This window comes from Tupaia chinensis, unplaced genomic scaffold (genome assembly GCF_000334495.1).
Source record: "Tupaia chinensis unplaced genomic scaffold, TupChi_1.0 Scaffold144346_1, whole genome shotgun sequence".
Taxonomy (NCBI): domain Eukaryota; kingdom Metazoa; phylum Chordata; class Mammalia; order Scandentia; family Tupaiidae; genus Tupaia; species Tupaia belangeri.
Window position 1 is genome coordinate 1,176,499 of NW_006204205.1, and position 7,223 is coordinate 1,183,721.

Below are 7,223 nucleotides of genomic sequence, written 5' to 3' on the forward strand. Positions count from 1 at the left end.
TGGGACTCAAACCACTGTCAACTACATGGGAGTCCAGCGACATAGCAATTATACCAACTACTGGTCCCCCAAAAAATAATTATTAAAAAAAGAGAGAGAAAAGAAACTCCAAATGATGTGACCATAAAGGCAAGGGCACTTTTGGTGGGAGATGACTCTTCTTACTCTGCCTCCTAAAACTTTGTAGTCTGCCCTTGCTTAAGTAAGGTCAGTTCCCACTGAAGATAGAGAAGTTAAGAAACAGTTATTAATTAAAGTACAGTTCTCTGTTTCAATGAGATTCATAAGACCATATATATCCTATCCTTACAATTTGTATCAATAATTTACCCTAAATTTGTTAAATGCACTCACAGGGCTGATATTCAAGTCTAATTCGGGGGCCTCCTCCGGCCCGTCTTTTACTTTCGTAACACACAAGCACGAAGACAGCAGCAGATGGTGTCATGGTTACGTCACTGGACGGCCACGCAGCCTCGTCGAGTTCCGGACCCAGAGGCTTCAAAGACGCTGGGCGTGTGCATGTGTGCTCAAAACTCCCGAGAAGAGCGTGGAGGAGAAGGAACTGAGGTGTGGCCATCCCCCCAGGGGGTGATTTCTCACTTTCTCTCTCTCTCTCTCTCCAACAAGCACATAGGCCCTATAGCAAAAATCTCTTTAAAAAAAAGCATGAAAATACACAGCTCATTCACTGTTTTTATGAGTACACCTGAAAATTCGTTACTAATTTGCAGTAATACAAAGGGATTCTGAGAGAAAAGGTTAAGCGAAGACCTTTTTTTCTTTTTTAGAGTGTTTTAGCTATAGTGCTAGTGTTAGTGCTACATGAACTCGCCAGAGAGACAGAAAGACAGACAGCCAGAAATCACCCCCAGGCGGAATGGCCATGCGGCAGTCAGTTCTCCTCCATTCTCTTCTCAGATTTTGGGCATGCACACACATGCGCCAGCCACTGGGTCCGGGACTTGAACCAAGATCAACGAGGTGGAAGTCTAGTGATGTAACCATTATGCCATCTGCTGGTCCCAAGAGAAGACTTTCTTAAGCACAATGACATTTAACTACGTAAGACGACGAGGGTAAAAGAGAGAAGTTCCTTAAACTCATGATTGAGGTGATCCCCAAATAAGGCAACGAGTTACCTTGTTGTACACGTTGAACCACTCCGGGTGATGATTCATCTTCTCCGCTTGGAGGGCAACTCGAGTCATAAAGCCAAAGGCCTGTGGAAGATGAAGTCAAGAGTAATTACTGACACTGTCCTCCACCCTGGGCCTGAGAGAGACACCAGAGTAATCTAACCAGACAAAGACACAAGAGGACGCTTGGGGAGCTTGGTGAAAGGCGATAGGAAGGGTCGCTCTGCAGGCCTGGTGCAGCAAAGCAGCAGGACTGTGACCTGTGCTCCGTGGTGAAAAACAATCAGGCTCCAATAAACAAACCAGGAAATTGGTCTCACCCAGTGACCTGTCTGGGCTGTTTAATTGTCCTCAGGACTAGACTCTCCAAAATAGCATGGGAATAATTTCCCTTTACCCAGGACCCTGGGCCTCACGACCTAGCCTAAACTTTAGGGGCCACTTTCTTGCAGCCCTGGTCCCTTCTGCTGTTAGTGCAGGAGTAGCTAATGAAGGCACCATCCCCAGACGAAGGAAGAGGTCTTCTGAGTGTCTCCAGCAAAAGCGCTGGCAGAAATAAACCTCCTTGTCCCACCTCTCAGGCACAGCAGGAGGAAATAAACGACTGTTCAAGGCTGTCTGATCAGGTCTTGCTACCGCCTGCACTGCCATGTAAAGGTGACAGTGCCTCCGCCTCTGGGCAGAAGGCAAGCTAGGAGACAAACGGGGGGACAGACACCCCGGTACAGGCCTGTCTACCTGCGGCCTTGTCTTCATACCATAGGGAGAGTGAAAACATGCACTGAAGGCAACCTTGTCCTGAAAAGAAAAAAAAAAAAAGTTCTGGCTTGCTTGCTTTCAAATTTTTATGAGGATAATTGCAAACAAAAGGAAAATCTGTCTCTATTGTGTCCAGAAGGCGGAAATACTTGGTAAGACTCTAAGGTAATGGCACATTAATTACAAAGTTACAGTGGAATTAATGGGGCAGTAGCTATTACACCCACATAAATAAATATTTAACTTCACTACCCCTACCCAGGAAAACCAATCCGATACTAGTTGGGCTGTTTTTTTGGCTCACCAAATTTCCTAGTTAACAGTGAGATACACAAAAGATGACTTTTTAAAAGACTATGTGTCATTCGTTATGGATCCTATCTCAGAATCAATTTTACTTGGGATAAAGGTTTTCATTTTGAAAAATACAGCCTCACAGAAATAGAGAAATGTAGAAGAACATCTGAACCCTGGGAAGCATGGAGGGGTGGGAACAGAGGGACACTGACCCACAGGAACAAAACTGCAGATAGAAAGGAACAGGGACCAGCAGATGGCATCAGGGCTATGTCGCTGGACTCCCACGTAGCCGGCTGCAGACCCGGCGGCTTAAATCTCACACCAGGGGAGGATGCACGCGTGCCCAAGATCCTGAGAGGAGAATGGACAAGGGATTGTGACGTGGCCATCCCCCAGGGAGTGATTTCTCACTTTCTGTCTCTCTGTCTCTGTTTCTCTGGCAATCACACGTGCCCTATAGCAAAAGTCTCTCTTAAAAGAAAAGAGAAAGAAAAAGAAGGAACATCCGGGTCATAAAATACAGTGGAGAGAATGTATCAACTATGAAGTACTGTATATAGTGTTACAAGTGGCTGGGACCATGGATATAATTACTCCCCACTTACACACACTTTATATTCGTATCCGAAAGCCTCTACTGTAATAACTGCTGTTAATAAAAAGTTACTTTAAGAAAAAGATTTCTACTTTGACTTTTTTTTTAAAAATTATTTTATTTAACTTTATTTGTTTATTTATTTTAACTTGACCAGAGAGAGACAGAATGAGGGGGGGTGAGGGAGAAAGAAAAGTGAGAAAACAAGCCACCAGGTCTGGGACTCAAACCGCAGTTGGCCATGTGGAAGTCCAACGCCCTTAAACACCACGCCACCTGCCGGCCCCCCATTTTGACATTTAAGGTGAGGAACTTTTTCCTGTTAGGAAAAAGAATGAAGTTCAAGGAAAATCCATTTTTTAAAAATATTTATTTATTTATTTAATTCCATTTGTTATTATTATTATTTTTTTTTGCAGTTGACCAGACAGAGACAGAGAGAAAGAGAAAGGGAAAGCGAGAAAGCAAGCCACCAGATCCAGGTCTCGAACCATGGTCAGCCATGTGGGAATCCAGCACCTTTATCCACCACACTACCTGCTGGCCCAGCAAATCCATTTAACTATGTATGGAATTTTCCACGGAAAGACAACAGTCATTCTCTCAGTTCTTCTCATTTCATAATCCGATTCTCTGGGTTGTATGAAGGGAGGGGACAAGTCAGATATGAAACACTATTTTAATTATTCAAGCACAGAGTTGACCCGTATTAAATGATGTATAATGAAAATGTCTATTCTGTCTATAATGCCTTATTTGAGTAGCATAGATGAACAAGATATTTTTTCTCATTTCCCTTTTTATTTAATCAAAGACTGGTGGATAAACATAAATACAGCACAATAACTTCAGGTCATTCTTCATATTGTATACACACAGACCAATGAACATAATCTGAAAGCAACTTGCAGTCAGCAATGAAATGCAGATAAATTTTTCTTCCTTCCCTCAAAAAAAAAAAATTGGTTTTTGGGAACAGCCGTTAGCATAATGGCTATGTCACTGGACTCCCACGTAGTCAACCGCGGTTCGCGTCCCGGACCCGGTGGCTTAAAACACGCCGGGCGCATGTGCACGCGTGCCCAAGATCCCGAGAGGAGAATGGAGGAGAAGGGATTGCGGCATGGCCATCCCCCCTGGGGAGTGATTTCTCGCTTTCTGTCTCTCTATCTGGCAAGCGCACGTGCCCTATAGCAAAAACCTCTCAAAAAAAATTTTTTTTGTTTTAGACACACAAACTTAGAATCTCATTAGCACACACCCTCCTGTAACAAATGATTCAGACATAAATAGTGGGTGTAAAGAAACCATAAAGCTCACTTATGTATAACCTTTGTTAATGAAAAAAATAGAAGCAGCCATACTGATTCAGATACACTCAGGGGACCAGCAGGTGACATGCTGGTTAAGGCGCTGGACACTCCTACATGGCCAACCACAGTTCGAGTCCTGGACCTGGTGGTTTGCCTTCTCACTCCCCTACACCCACCCCTGTGTCTCTCTCTGGTCAAATTAAAATAAGCGAATGAATAAGTAAAATTAAATAAATAATCCTAAAAAATTTTAAAAAGAGAAACACTCAGTTACTGAAAACTAGTTGTACCCTAAGGGAATTATCAAAACAGAAATCGTGCTGCAGAGAAAGCTATATATACATGCACGATGAGAAAACAGCGTATGCATGTTTAACACTGGGGAAATCCCAGACCTCCAAAATTTCTCCATGTTTGTTATAAAAGCCCTCTGCACTCAACTAAAATTAAAATGATCTTAAGAGGATAATACACGTAAAGTTTAAGTCCGTTTAGCCACAGAAACTGCGATGGAAATAAACATTAAGAGTCATTTTTAAAACAAAGACAAAAATCTCTTCTTCTGATGACATCCATGATTAAAAGATCTATGCGAGATACATTGCTCCGCATTCCCAATGACCAGGAAACAAAGTCTCATCAATCTGTAGTTTGCATGTGGTCAAAGGATTTTGTATTCCAGCAGTTGTTCAAATCTTCTGGATCTTTTCACCGACAACTACTGGATTTTCTTTTCTGATTTTCTCAGCCACCTCAGCTTTGTAAGAACAAGTTGCTCCACATCTGAGGAACAGCGTACACCACAGGAAACATTTCCACACCGGTATTCAAGCCCAGTCAGTCCCACTTCTTTCCAGCACATGACACAGCGATTCTTTTCTTGCTTGGGCTTTTCAAGGGATTTGCTTTGCTCTTCAGGTGGCTGCTTGCGGGATCTGATACTGAAGCTTGCAGATCCTCTGCTTCAGGTACTGCTTTGCCCACAGACGAACTGTCCACTTGGGAAGATCCTACAGATTCAGACAGGAGTGACTGGCTTGATGCAGGGCTTGGCTGCAGGGATGAAGACGCGTCTGATGCCGAGTTCTGGGTGCTGCCATCTGTGCTACGCGCGGAAGTTGCAGGTGGGCTCCTACCATTACTGCTGTCCTGTCTTTGAGATGTCCTTTACAGATACTGAACTCATGCCATTCGTGCGAGGGTTTCCGGAAGATCCGCAGCCCGTGGACAAAGCACAGGCACTTGGTCGGGATGAGTTCCTTGAGCCGTGCTCCTCTGCTGCCCACACGGTTGGGGCTGATGAGCAAACGGCCATCCTATGTCCAGAGACAGACAGCTTCCTGCCTTCCCTATCCTCACACGCAGCTACTTAGTCTGAGTTTTATGCAAGAAAACATTTTAAAGCCTTCAGTATTTTATTTCAGCAGACTTCAGATTCATTCATGGTGGCAGCTCTCTCTGCCTGACCCGCCAGCCGCTGCAGGTCACCACCAGTGAATGGGGAAAGGTGAGGCCAATGAACCCCAGCTGGCTCCAGCCCCACCGCCACCGGCTCCTCCACCCACTCTAGATGAACAGGATTAACCACCCTCATTGATACAGTAATACAGTCATTAAGGGAATGGTCTTTTGAGCCAGGGAGTCAAATCCTGTCTCTACCACTTGTCATGTGACTAAGATCTTCAGTTACTTAGCAGCAAAATGGAGATAATGGGTTCTAAGAGCCTGAGTTACTTAGCAGCAAAATGGAGATAATGGGTGGGGAAAAAAACATTCTAATTAAAAAATGAGATAAAGTTCGTAAAGGTACTATCAACCTGAAAAAACAGAGATGGTGGTTCTCAAAAGAAATGAGTTTACTCAGGAATGAACAGAAGATTTCTATCTGGAATATGCATGTTATGATGGACCACAGGCACATCTGGAGAGTTGGGGCAAGGGGGCACTTTTAGCAATAAAATGAGGGAGGTTATAGAAGTTGTTTTGAAATAATTATCCTTGGCTACAGAATTAGTATCAAAGGTAGAATCAGGCTAAAAATGAAGTCAGTGAGTTGCTGAGCAGACATCCTCACAGAAGTATTCTTTGTATAGGGCCCAGCGGGTGGTATGGTGGTTAAGGGTGATGGACTCCCCCATGGCCGACCACGGTTTGAGTCCCAGACCTGGCAGTTTGCTTTCTCACTTTCTCTCTCTCTCCCTCCCTCCCCCCCACCCTGCCTCTCTGGTTAAATTTAAAAATAACTAAATAAATAAAGTTAAATAAAATAATTCTTAAAAAAAAAAAAAAGTATTCCTTGTGTATGGTAACAGCCTCTGTGCAAGGCCATGGTTTTCAGAGACTCCTTGCACTTGCTTTTATCATAGGCATGTATGCACGCCTTTCCTTTACGATTTCCAGACTTCGTTTTGTTAGGGTTTGGCATAAGCTACTCCATTTTCGCTTTGACAGCTATCATAGTACTTAGCGCAGTATTTGAAGGGAATAAGAGATCAATAATGGCACGTATTACCACTACAGCTTCTGGCCAAACTGCATAAGATAAACTTTACAAAACTCAGAGAGGTAAAGAGCTCTCCCATAGCTTTTAATCTAAGATTCCGTTTGATGTCTCCCAGAAGAACAGCCCTTCCCTAATAGCATTTGTTATGAATAGAGACTCACACACATATACCAAACAGATTATAAGTACTGTGGGGTAACACTCAGATGCACACTGACAGGGAAAATCAACTTAATGGCAAGGAATTATGTGAGCATAGTCAGTCACTGCCCAAGTTCTTTTTAAAATTTTTTTCTAATTATTTTATTGAACTTTATTTATTTGTTTATTTATTTATTTCAATTTGACCAGAGTGGGACAGAGTGCGTGAGAGAGAGAGGGAAAGTGAGAAAGCAAGCTGCCAGGTCCAGGACTCAAACCACGGTCAGTCACATGAGAGTCCATCGCCCTTAACTACGATGCACCTGCCGGCCCCTCTGCCCAAGTTCTTAAGCCCTATGGCCACAATTTCTTTGAACCAAGTCATCCTAAAAAGTCTAGAGTGATGACTAGAATCCTTCACAATTTCCCATGAGCCAAATGGCTCAAGTAGATGACATGCACACAGTCGAAAG

The 7,223-nt window shown here is 43.5% G+C and overlaps 1 pseudogene; it reads right to left on the minus strand.

Moving 5' to 3' along the window:
* Positions 1-4,541: 4,541 nt before the first annotated feature.
* Positions 4,542-5,771, minus strand: LOC102475380 (AN1-type zinc finger protein 6 pseudogene; annotated as a pseudogene).
* Positions 5,772-7,223: the final 1,452 nt, after the last annotated feature.